General features: G+C 45.1%; 1 protein-coding gene across 1 annotated transcript in view; it reads right to left on the bottom strand.

The window, feature by feature from the left end:
* Positions 1-12,249, bottom strand: part of WWOX (WW domain containing oxidoreductase) — a 902,466-nt gene that overhangs the window by 195,165 nt on the left and 695,052 nt on the right. The window lies entirely within an intron of this gene.

The following is a 12,249-nucleotide window of genomic DNA, read 5'->3' as shown; positions in this document are numbered from 1 at the left end:
TAGAGAATTGCCGAGTTCAGCAGCCCAAGAAGAAAAGGACACAGAGAGTTCGGGCCAACATACGGCAGGCAGCTCTCTCATTAGCAGGAAATGAATTCACTTGACTTTGCTTCTGAACATGGAGGGCCCCACGCAGAAATAAAGACATATGCGCCGTCATACCAAAAGCATCTTGAAACATGAAGGAGCATAAGGAAAAGTCCTTGAAGAGGCCTTTTCCAGTTTTTCTCCACCTGCGTGTTTTATAGGAAAGCTCTAAACTCTCACTAAAACAATGGATTAAAAAAATGAGACACCCTCTGGTTCCACAATCCATTTGTTTCAGCCTTTCAAGATTTGCTTGTAAAAGGGATAATGGAAGCTGTGAGGGTTCTGGTGTGAGCTAACTTGACAAAAAGCTTGCCTTTGTTGGGAAAATATTTTTAATTTTCAAATGCATTCTGACCTACTCCTCCATGAGGTAGAAAACTATCACTGTTTAAAAAAAGAAGAAGAAGAAGAAATAAAGAAAAAAAAAGAAAAAGAAAAAGAAACCATTCACATGACAAAGACCATGGTGTTTAAAACAATTAAGCCAGGACTGAGTTAGTAAACACTGCCCACTTGTAAATTCCTTCTTCTTTTGGTTCGTGCTGCAAGGAGATACTAAATCATGAAGCTCTTCTGTGTGCTTGCAGAAGACATAAGATTAGAAATCTTGGAGTCCGACAATGCCACCCAGTTGAGGGGCTGGTTCTTTTTGAAAGCTGTTGAATTACCAGGGTGGGTGCATCCTTTAAGGAAGCCCCAGGGTTAGTTCCCCAAGGCTTCTCTGATCCCTCTACACACAACTTGGGATAAATGTCCCCTCACTGAGCTCCCTGACCATCCTTTTTCTAGAACCCTGTAGCATGACCTTGAAATACTGTGTTTTCCTGACTCCCTGAGGTCAGAGGGAACTTCTTGTTTATCCTGAAACTGCCGTGCCTAGCACAATGCATGTTATCCAACAGATGTCCAATAAATCCCTGTGTTATTAACCTGTAGTTAAAAAAGAAACATCAAAATAGCAGTACTTTAGAGTCTCTACTGGAGATATCAAGAAACAATATACATATTATATTATCTATATTAACTATATATAATTATATATATTATATAATATTAATATTATAAATTATTAATATATGTTATATATATTGTTTGTTGATATCTACATAGTATATAGTAAAATAGTACATATTTATATAGTAAATAACTGGGCATTCTTGATACTTGAATATGGAACATGTACACAGGCAAAGGAAGTAACATTGCATTTTATTAGCACTGTATTGTAAGTGGAAAATGCAATGTCTTAAATAAAACTGTACTTAAAATTGGCAAAAAAAAGGGGAAAAAACTCTCAACGTGTGTATTCAACGGATAACAACTTTCTGGAGCGCCCTGTGTCTACTGGGACTTGGGGGTCATATCCACGCTTGGGAGGAAAAGCGAGTGTTGGTGAATTAATGATGTCTGCCGTGGACCCAGAATTGGGGAATGATGTCACGTGAGGCTGGGTTTGCCATTCCTGTTCTTACACCTTCAAATCTGTGCAGGTGGCGTACGTGAAACCGTCACGAGGAAGTTCTCTAAAATGCACAGAACAGTAAAATCAGCACGGCCCCAACCTATTTAGGATATTGTGGGCCTGGAGTCTAAAAACAGAAACCAGTTCACGTCCAAGCCAATTGTTCTTCGTGGAGCACAGAGAGTCTATCAGGAATGCGCCTTCATAAAGCTCTGAGTCAGGCTGGTACCCTCTAGGTGACTTTCAAAAGTGTAGATCTGGAAGCTCCTCTACCTATGGCTTCTTTGTAAAATTGATTAACTATTTTCAATAAGTTTTTCTATTGTCCGGGTTGAAAATTGCAAGTGTGCTGCATATGTGAAAATATAAATGTTTGACTCATCTCACCTGGGGAAATGCTGACAAAGCCGGGGTGGGTGCGCTGCTGTTTTGGTAAATGTCTTCCTAAGCCCCAGTTAATTCTGACATTTCCCCCATGGTCCCACGCCACCTCAGAAAAGCTGGTGTTGGCTAGCCTCCTGACTCTGGGACGCCCCTCAAATCCACCCGTCAAGGAGAACTGGAGGTCAGCCTGGTGCATTTCTGGCTCTGAGCCACGACCTTTTGCAACAGCATCTGCATTCCTCGGCCAGTCAAGGTCTTTGTATCAGATGGATTCTGGCGTACTGAAGTGGAGAAGACTGCCAGTTGGAGCTGCTGCACTCCTGCTGGACTGGTCAGCTTTCCTGTGCGAGGATCTGGATTAATCATCCGAGCCTGCCCGGAGTGTAGTCTGGGCGACACCCACCAGCGATGGGGAGAGAGCCGGAGATGTAAACTGATTTGTGGTGCTGGGACCCTGACACCGCTGTTACCCTATGGTGCTGACAAGCCACATTCGAGACAACACAACACCCCGCGTGCCGGGGACATAGATTCACAGGCCGAACTGTTTCCTCTTTCCTGACGTAATGTGCTGTGACAGGGCGACAGAGCAGAGCATTTGTGTGCATAAAACCCCCACAATCAGCAGGAAATGGAGATCTCCCCGGAGGGACATCCAGGAAGGAATCCTGCGCGAATGTCACAGAAGCCTCTGCTGCTGGGGCGGAAGTCGGCTGGAATTCAGCAGTTCTGATACAAAGTCCAAAACAATGCGTGGCCGGACTCGGCTCCTGATGGAGTGGTAAAGGAGGGGCCAGGCCCTCGGAGACACTTGGATCCCGGCTAGGGTCCAGGCTTCTTTCTTTTTGCCCACGTATCAGTCCATGTTCTCCTAAAATGGCAAATAAAGCCAGACTTCCATACTGGAATGAGGATGAGCTCACTGTAAAAAGTATCAATTCTCCCTCTCCGTGTGGTCCTCCTTCCCTGCTTTTTCTCCTTTTTGTTACATGCCCTGTACGTACCTGTTACCCAAAATGCCAGGAACCTATCGGCAGGTACCACAGAGGAGATCATGAAAACTGACAAGGAAAACCTGACCATTTCTAACAGTGCCACTCCAGAAACAAGAGGATGTGCGTGGTATTTTTGGCAGGAGAATCCTGAGGGTCTGCTCGTATGTTGTTGAAGAAATCAGGTGACTTATTTGCATAGAAGTATATCGATAGCACTCTGAAAAAAGGGGGTGTCAGGACTCTCTGCCAACCTGGGACACCACACAGGGCAGATGTTGGCCAATCACAGCCCAGGGGCCAACTTCAGCCTGTTCTTATCTTATAAATAAAGTTTTACTGGCACACAGACACAGCCATTCATTCCCGTCTTGTCTGTAGCTGTCTCCACACTACAGTAGCAGATGTAAGTAATGGAAAACAGACACTACATGGCCGGGGAAGCGTAGAAACTTCTTCATAGAAGATGTTTGCTTACTCCTGAACTAGAGTGTGCTGCTTTGAGGGCGGAAGGGGAAAGGGCTTCTGGTTTACTTTGTAAAGCTCCTGAGAAGGCCAAGCTCTACTGAAGACAAACACAGCACAAGGACATGTGCCGTGTGGTTATACTGGACTCATGGCAGAAACACAAGGGCCAGCTCTCAAAAAAGATGGACCACTTCACCAGTCCCCCCTTTCTGTATTAGCTGAGATAACTCTACCTGCTATAACTGATAAACTTCAAAGTCACTGAGGCTTAACAATACAAGTTGATCTCTTGTTCCTGTAAAGCCTTACTTACTAGAGGGAGTTCTGCTCCACACAGTCATTCAGGGATCCAGGCCAGTTCCATCCTGGGGTTCATGCCATCGGTTAGAACTCAGCCACATGGCCAAATCTAACAGTTTAGGGAGTCTAATGTGACCAGGAGAAAAGGGAAACAGGCTGGTGAACATTTAGCCATAGGACCCATCCCAAGGTCCTCCCCTGTCCCATCCCTCCTCCCCTTCCTCCTCCTTTCATAGCATCATGGTCTTTCCTAGCAGAAGAGAAGGCACAGGCGTAACACAAGCTCAGTCTTCACCGAAAGACACATAATGTGTTATCCTTCCTGGGAGAATATCTGTCCTAACAGAATATTGCATAATGCTCAACTCAACACGTTAGTTCTCATTCTACTTGGTTATGTGTTAGAGTTAAGGATCTGCTCTGGGCAAAGAAAGTATTTGGCACATTGTCCATTTTACAACCCATAGAGGCAGTTTCCCTATAATAATAAAATCACAATAGGTATTTTTGTTGCAGCCCTCTTGCATAGTGTTGGTTATAACTGGTGCTTTTGACACTGAAGCTGTGATTAGGAAATGCATTCAACTCTAACATTTTTATCATTTGTTTTGTTAAGTGTTTTCTAGGAATACTTTGAAGCCAAGTGTGTGAGCTACTTGCATCTTGTTGGCTTGAAGTAGTCACCTCCCGTAGCAGCACTGCTCCAGGCAGACTCCTCCCCCAACTCCTCAACTCTGAGACCCAACTCGACAAGCTTTGGCCTGAGACCATCCACGTAGGGCTGACAATAAAGAGCACTTTAAAAAAAAATCAGTTAGTACAATCAATTACAAACCTTAAAATCTCTGGCAACACAGACATCAGAACACCTAAGCAATATTACAAAATAAATAAGGAAATAAAAGGGTGCCATAGAACAAGTCCAAGACCATTAATGAGGAGTCCCTGGTTCCAGACCCTGTCCTTGCACCAGCTCCTTCCCTGGGCCCTGCCCTTCCTCAGCCCAGGCTTCCCCATTTATTAAGTGTAAGCAGTTTGCATCCTGGTCTTTCACAGAGTCCATGAATCTGTGAAGAAATTCCTAATGGTGGAGTGTGATGTCTCAGTGGGAGATATATTTCAGAATGCCATTCTCAGCTTCAGCCCACAAGAAGCAAAAGACACGTCCACTTCCAGATCAGACTCAGGCTAAAGGAGAACCCATGAGACATATTTTGCAAAGGAAAACAAAGGAATATATTATCCTGCCACCAAAGGGAACTCTAGCCCCCATGACGGCTTCTCTGGCCACAAATGGCTTTATAAGCAATCTGTGCAGGGTAATTTTATTATTTCCAGTACTGTTCACAACATCACCATGAAGAAATCAAAATGTGATGCAATTAATTTAGCCATCACAGGAAGGATACAGAGAAGCTCAGGAGGGTATTCATTGGATAAATAAAATATATTTTAGAAGAGAATATTCTGGTAATCACTCTTTATTCATGCAGACTTCTTTAGGGTTTCCAGGATTCAAATGCACATTTTCTCCCAACTAGAGAAACACAGATATTTGAGGGGCCTGGGCTGAAATATTAACAGTCCTTCAGCACCAGAAATATCAGACCTTCCCTCCTTTTCTGCCTGCTTCTGTCAGGAAGCCACAGAGCATACCATGGCAGCGCCCAGCTAACCATGTAATTGATAACTCCCTACTCGATTCACTGTGGGAATCTGTCAGTTAAGGTCTGAAAATACATGCACACCACGATGAAAATGAACTTGCACGAGCCTGTCTGTGGACCACGAAGGGCCTGAGTGCAGTCGACATCCTGCTACTTAATTGGTTGGGGCGGGTTTACCAGCCCACACGTGTATTCTAGCAATGGCTTGGTGTACTAGGACTCTTTTTGACAGACCTATTTAGTGAGGAGGTTATTTTTTCCCCCAGATAATTGCTCAAAAATCATGCTTGCAAAGTCAAAGCGATTCAAGCGGGCCTGTCTATATTTTGCCAACACACAAGTTGGAAGGAATGCAAATACAACATTCCTAGTTCTTAGGCAGATGCACAACACAGGCGGTTTTTGTTTTTGGTTTTCCTCCTCGGAGCAATGATGGAAAAGGAATTCAAATTTCTCAGGGTTTAACCCAAGCCTTGTGTGGCTCACTGGGGCCAGAGCCCACAGAAGGCACGTGTGACCCAACTTGGGACCAGCATCCACCAGCGAGAGGTACTGAATCTGAGATCCTGACAATCAAAACCCCGGGCCCCCAGTGTTCTTTAAGGCTTCCTCCAGCAGAGCAGAGGGCAGTCGCAGTTAAATGTTTGAAGGGATGTTTGAAGGAGCTGCCTAACCTTTCACATGGCACCTGGAAGAGTGCACGTGGCAAGTACTTTGAAATCAAACCATCTTCAGTGCGGACGTGGGGAAAGGATTTCACTCCTGCGCTCCAGCCCTCATCATAAAAACAGGGCTGGTTCTCCCCACCTTTAGGGGCTGTTGTGGACTTAAATGATGCTCCCTAGGAAAATCAGCCTGAATGTGGAGGTACAGATATCTCCTGGCTTTGTCCCTGCTCCCTTCACTCAGCTTTGCAGGTCTCTGTTGGCATTTTTTTTTTCCCTCCCTTGGCATTTCTCAGTACTCACACAGAGATTATGAAATGGCTCAGGCATTAACAAGCACAGAGAAACTCATAAGGGAAGAAGGGAGCCGCGCTGGGAGGTGTGGGTGAAGCCATTTCCGATGACTAATACACCAGGGACGTCACCTGTAGACCATGCGCAGATTTCAGGCAAGTTCAATGACACAGGGTCCTCCCACTCAGGACACAGGCTCAACACCAAGACAGATGATCCACAAGAAGATATCAAGGAGGCTTTGCGGGCTCTGGAAAGTACTGTTGCATTACATACAAAAATACCCCATGACCATGGAGCAAAGAGCTCCTTAGCAAAGATCGATGCATAAATCAAGAACCAAAATGTGGGGCCAGTCCCGGGAACTTCTATAACTCTGTCTTGGCATTTCTGAAGGCAAATAAAAATGAGCAAATGTGACCTTCCCCCATTGCCTGGTGAGCACAATTCTACAGGAATCTTTTAAAATTCAGGACTTTCAAGATCATACTCTTCTCCTCTTCTTTTTTAGAAGATGGTGAAAACAAGCTCTTCTGCAAAATACTTCCATGAAAGGCAGTAGGTTTAGTACCTAAACCCGGACTTCTGTCTCCTGGGGAAGGGCTGAGCCGAAAAAGTAGATCTAGTCCCACTTTCAAGGTCAAAATTTGGCTCCTAACTCAAAATGCCATGCATGGTTCCTCGGGCTATGGGACGATCAGACACGCTATCATTATCCTCATCATCAGGATACTGAAACAGGATCCTGCAAGGCGCTGGCAGGTAGAAAAGCTCTGTAAGTGACTAAATAAATAAATAAACTATTAGTCTTTTAATGGAGGCTGGAGCGCCAGCCCATCAATTTAATTAACTACGGCACAGTTAATTGTGAGAGTTGAGGTTTGCCTCTGATGTTGCCCATTCAAGTAGCATCGTGGAGACTTGGTTACAGCAAGAGGACTAAAATGATTCTGGGGATGGGGGAGTGAAATGAGCAGTGAAAGGGTTGATCTCCATTTTTTTAAAAGATGGAAATGCTAAGAAGAATGAGTCACGTTTGGCAAACTCTGCCTCAGTTTCTCCATCTATAAAATGGAGTTAATGTGATCTACTTCACAATGAGGATCGAAAAACTAAATAGTTGCAAAGGTGAAGGGTCATTATGGTTCAGCATGGGCTTGGGGAAGGGGTCTGGGGACAGGGAGGCCACACGCTGACTTAACCCACACACTACCTCCAGTTATCAGCCACATGTTTCAGATGAGGACAAAATCACCCAGGCACTTGTTCTGGAGAGACACTAACCACTACCTCCCAGGCTAAGAAAGGAAGGCAGAAGCCATGGGCTTCCCGGGACCTTCCCCGGTTCCTCGGCATCTCCTGTCTCAGCTGTGCTTGCACAGGGGCCAAGAAATGGGTGCTGTTCCTTGTCTTAGACACATCTGAGGAGCGAGACCCCAGCCACTTAATTAGTAGGAACTTTCAAGAGACACATCTCTGTTTGCCGGCTGGCTGGAACATTTGTAAAACCCTTACCGGAGCTGCAGCCAGTTCTCACTAATTCTGGGTGCTGAGGGCCTTTGACCTGTCCCTGATCCACGCCGGAGCAGAAGCTGTCTGGTGGGAAGAGGCCCTCTCCCCAAAAAAGTAGGCACCGTATGAAAGCACCCACAAAGGAGCTCATCACCCACTTATCCTGAAACAGACAAAAAAGGGCTTATTTCCTCAGCATTGCCATTTTAAAGATCTTAGATAAACACTTTCACTGCTAATTTTATTCCCACAATGTCCCTGGAATCATTTTAGTTCTCTTGGCTGTTACCAAGTCTCCAGGATGCCACTTGAATTGGCAACAATACTATCTTTTTGTGGACGTTGATAATAGTAGCAGTTTTTACTTGGAGCTGAGCCAATTCCTAACAAATATAAGGGGAAAAAAAAGACTAGAAGGAAATCAACTAAAATACAGGGGTAAGCTCTGGGACTTGGGATTGTGGATGGCTGGTTTTCCCCTCTCTGTGTGCTTTCTGTTCTGTGTTTTCAAACGTTCTATAATGATATAGATTCTCTTTGTAACCACCATGGGGGCAACCCACAATGTATGGAGCATAAAATAAAATGAGCCCTGAATGGCAATCTGGAGCAAAGATATATTTGCTGGGTCCATATGAGAAAAAGGGAGACTGGAGTTCTGAGCAGGTAGGACCAAGGTGGCCCACCAAAGGGGCCAGATGCCAATGAAGGTGGATGCAGCTTTTTATATCTTGATCTCATTCCAGCTTGAAAAGAGGGGTAGGTAAGAGGGAGATCACAATGTACCTGAGAAAAAAACAAGGGTTGGAGAGGATGTGGGGAAATCGGAACCCTTGTACATTGCTGATGGGGATGCAAAAATGGTGCAGCTGCTGTGGAAAACAGTTTGGCAGTTCCTCAAAGTTAAACATAGAATCACCATGTGATCCAGCTTTGGGCATAGAGCACTCATAGGTCTCTACCAAAAAGAACTGAAAACAGGTGTTCAAACAAATACTTGTACATGAATGTTCATAGCAGCAGTATTCACAATAGTCAAAAGGTGGAAATGATCCAAATGTCCATCAATGGATGAATGGCTAAACAAAAAGTGGTATAAACATACAGCAGAGTATCAGTCAGCAAGAAAAAGGAATGCAGTACTGACACAGGCTACAATGTGGTTGCACCTTGAAAACCTTATGCTAAGTGAAAGAAGACAGATGCAAAAAGGTTTGATTCCTATTGTAAGAGTCCTTTTATATGAAATGTCCAGAAGAGGCAAATCCAGAGAGACATAAAGCAGATAAGTGGCTTCCAAGGGCTGGGAGGAGGGAGGAATAGGGGGCGAACTGCTTAATGGACTACTTTACTGTGGGGTGATGAAATATTTCGGAAAGAGACAGAAGTGGTGGTTGCCCAAAATTGTGAATACCCTAAATACTATTGAATTGTTGACTTTAAAATGGTTCATTTTTCTGTTATGCGAATTTTACCTCAAAAAAAAAAACCAAAACACCCCACAGAAAAAACAGTACACCTGAAGTTTCCTTGCTTGCATGCGTGTCTGCTGTTTCCCAGAAAGATCTCTTCCCAGAGGGAAGCTGAGGGTGAGGGTAAGCTGGAGTACGTGTCTGCACAGGGTGGGGAAGGGGTCCTGCAGGGCAGTCATAAACTTGCAGGCACCTTCCTAAGCCCTGAACACCCAGCAGCTGGCGCTGACCTCTGAGCCTCTGTTACAATTTCCCTGCCTCTGAGCACTCCCCACAGGCTCAGCTTGTACCCCTTTCCTTCTTCTATTCCCTCACACCTTCCACTTTTGTTTATATAAAATTGTAGGACTAATTTCCAAAATATACAAACAGCTCATACAGTTTGATATCAAAAAAGTAGGCAACCCAGTCAAAAAGTGGGCAAGACTTAAATAGATGTTTCTTCAAAGAAGACACCCAGATGGCCAATAGGCACATGAAAAGATACTTCAATTAGTAGAGAAATGCAAATCAAAATTACCATGAGGTATCATTTCACAACAGTCAGAATGACCATCATTAAAAAGTCTACAAATAATACATTCTGGAGAGGGTGTGGAGAAAAAGGAGCCCTCCTACACTGTTGGCAGGAAAGTAAATTGGTGCAGCCACTGTGGAGAACAGCATGGAGATTCCTTAAAAAACTAAAACTACAGTTACCTCATGATCCAGCAGTCCCACTCCTGGGCATATATCCAGAGAAAATTCTAATTCAAAAAGACACATGCACCTCAATGTTCACAGCAGCATTATTTACAATAGCCAAGACATGGAAACAACCTAATTGTCCATCAACAGATGAATGGATAAAGAAAATGTAGCATATATATATACACACAATGGAATACTACTCAGCCATAAAAAGAATGAAATAATGCCATTTGCAGCAACATGGGTTGACTTACAGATGATCATACTAAGTGAAGTAAGTCAGACAGAGAAAGACAAATATCATATGTTGTTGCCTGTATGTGGAATCTAAAAAAAAAAAGACACAAACTTTCTTTACAAACCTGAAGTAGACAGAAAAGAAACTGTGGTTACCAGGGGGAAAGGGGAGTAGGGATAGATTGGGAATTTGAGATTAACAGATACACGTTACTATATATAAAATAGATAAACAACAAGGACCTACTGTATAGCACATGGAACTATATTCAATTTCTTGCAATGAGCCATAATGGAAAAGAAACTGAAAAAATAATGATGTATGTATGTATAACCGAATTGCTTTGCTGTACACCTGAAACTAACATTGTAAATCAACTACACTTCAATAAAAAAATAAGAATTAAAAAAAATTGTGGAAGAAGCCCCTCAGAGGAAAAGGAATGAAGAAATTCCCCCAGGTGAGGACCTATGTGGAGAGGAGGTCTGTGGGGGGGTTTCCAGAAGGGAAAATTAAAGTGGGGGGGGGGACAGGCTTATTTAGCTAATCTCCTTATGGCTTCCGGGGTTTGCTTTGTTTGGGGGTGGGGGGGCCAGGCCAGGAATAGGGCCACCCAAGGAACTTCCACGATCAGAGGAAGTTAGGCAGAGACATCTTACCTGGAGGATTTCAGGGCCTCTGACGACCTGCCAGGACCCCTGGGTCCCCATGGGAGGCCGTTTAGCTTCCAGGCCTGCACTTTTCTGAGAAATCACTGTCTTTCCTTCCTTTCTCCTTCGAGAGTCCTTGGCGGCTCGCCTGTCTGAGTAAGTCTCACCCAAAGGAGTGGCTCAGAGCAACCTCTCGATTCAAAGATGTGTAGGGTACCTGAAACACCACTCCCGGGGAAGGGGAGGATATAAAGGCTGTCACAAAATGGCCTGAGGGCAGACAATGAGTTGCTGTGTTGAGGGATGCGTGAGCCCTGGGGACAGCCTGACTCTCCCAGGCCGGAGGACACATCTCCGATGAGCTGGTGTGCCTCATGCAAGGGAACAAAACCAGCCGGCCAAGAGAGGTGCTGAATCTTAACCAGTTGCTTCTTTGTTGCTGGGTCTGAGATGAAGGAAAAGCCAGGGGGCAGGGCCGGTGGGAGGGGGCGCACCTGCTTTGGAGGTATCAACCCCTGCCCTCCATTTTCGCATCTGAATCAGGCAATGAAGAGACATCACAGACCTCAGCAGGAAGATGGGCCGCATGGCAGAGTATTTAAAAAGGAAGCTGTAGTCCAGAGGCCAAGTGTGGAGAAGAGGGAGGACTAAGTGTTGAGCCCCAGTACGCCTTGGGCATTTCCTCCTTCTGTTATTTATTTCAGCATCACACTCATCTGGGAGCTGCCTTATCAGCATGGATGTTAGAGCCTGAAGATGCCGAGCCCATGGGGCTCACAAGGTGAGGATTCTCGACCTGGATCCTCCACCTGGCTCCATCCTTGAGGCTCAGATTGAGCTGCACTGGCCAAGTGCAGGCTCCTTCTAAGGCCTCGTGCTCTCACCCTCTGCCTCGCGGGTCCCTTCTTTAGAGATGACTTGCTCGGTCGGCCTCCACATCATATGCCGTGTGGCTCTGTTAGTCGCAGGCCCACGCACATCACGTGCTCCGGATCCGAGACTCTGATCGCACAGCCCTGGGTGCTGGGGGTATGTGAGGGCCCAGCGGACCAAGAGCAAAAGCAGCCTCATTGGTTCTCATTTCAAAACTGCCGAAAGCAAAGATCAGAAAGAAGTAGGTGTGTTTCACAAGATGCTGGCTAGATTAAAGCATGCAAGCAGCTTTGCAAGGAGAAAGCCTTTATTCATTCATTTATTTATTCATTCATCCATCCAAAAAATAACGATCGCGCGCCTTCTCTTGTGCCAGCAACTGTGCAGGACATCCAAGGAAACAAGGAAGACCCAGCCTTGAAATCTTTCTTTGGGTTCAAGAGCATCCCTTAATGTTTGCTAGACCCTGGCGTGGGGGGACGGGCCAAATGC

This window comes from Camelus ferus, chromosome 9 (genome assembly GCF_009834535.1).
Source record: "Camelus ferus isolate YT-003-E chromosome 9, BCGSAC_Cfer_1.0, whole genome shotgun sequence".
In the NCBI taxonomy this organism is placed as follows: Eukaryota; Metazoa; Chordata; class Mammalia; order Artiodactyla; family Camelidae; genus Camelus; species Camelus ferus.
The sequence above is the reverse complement of the archived record's forward strand: the minus strand, read 5'-3'. Positions and strand labels throughout refer to the sequence as shown.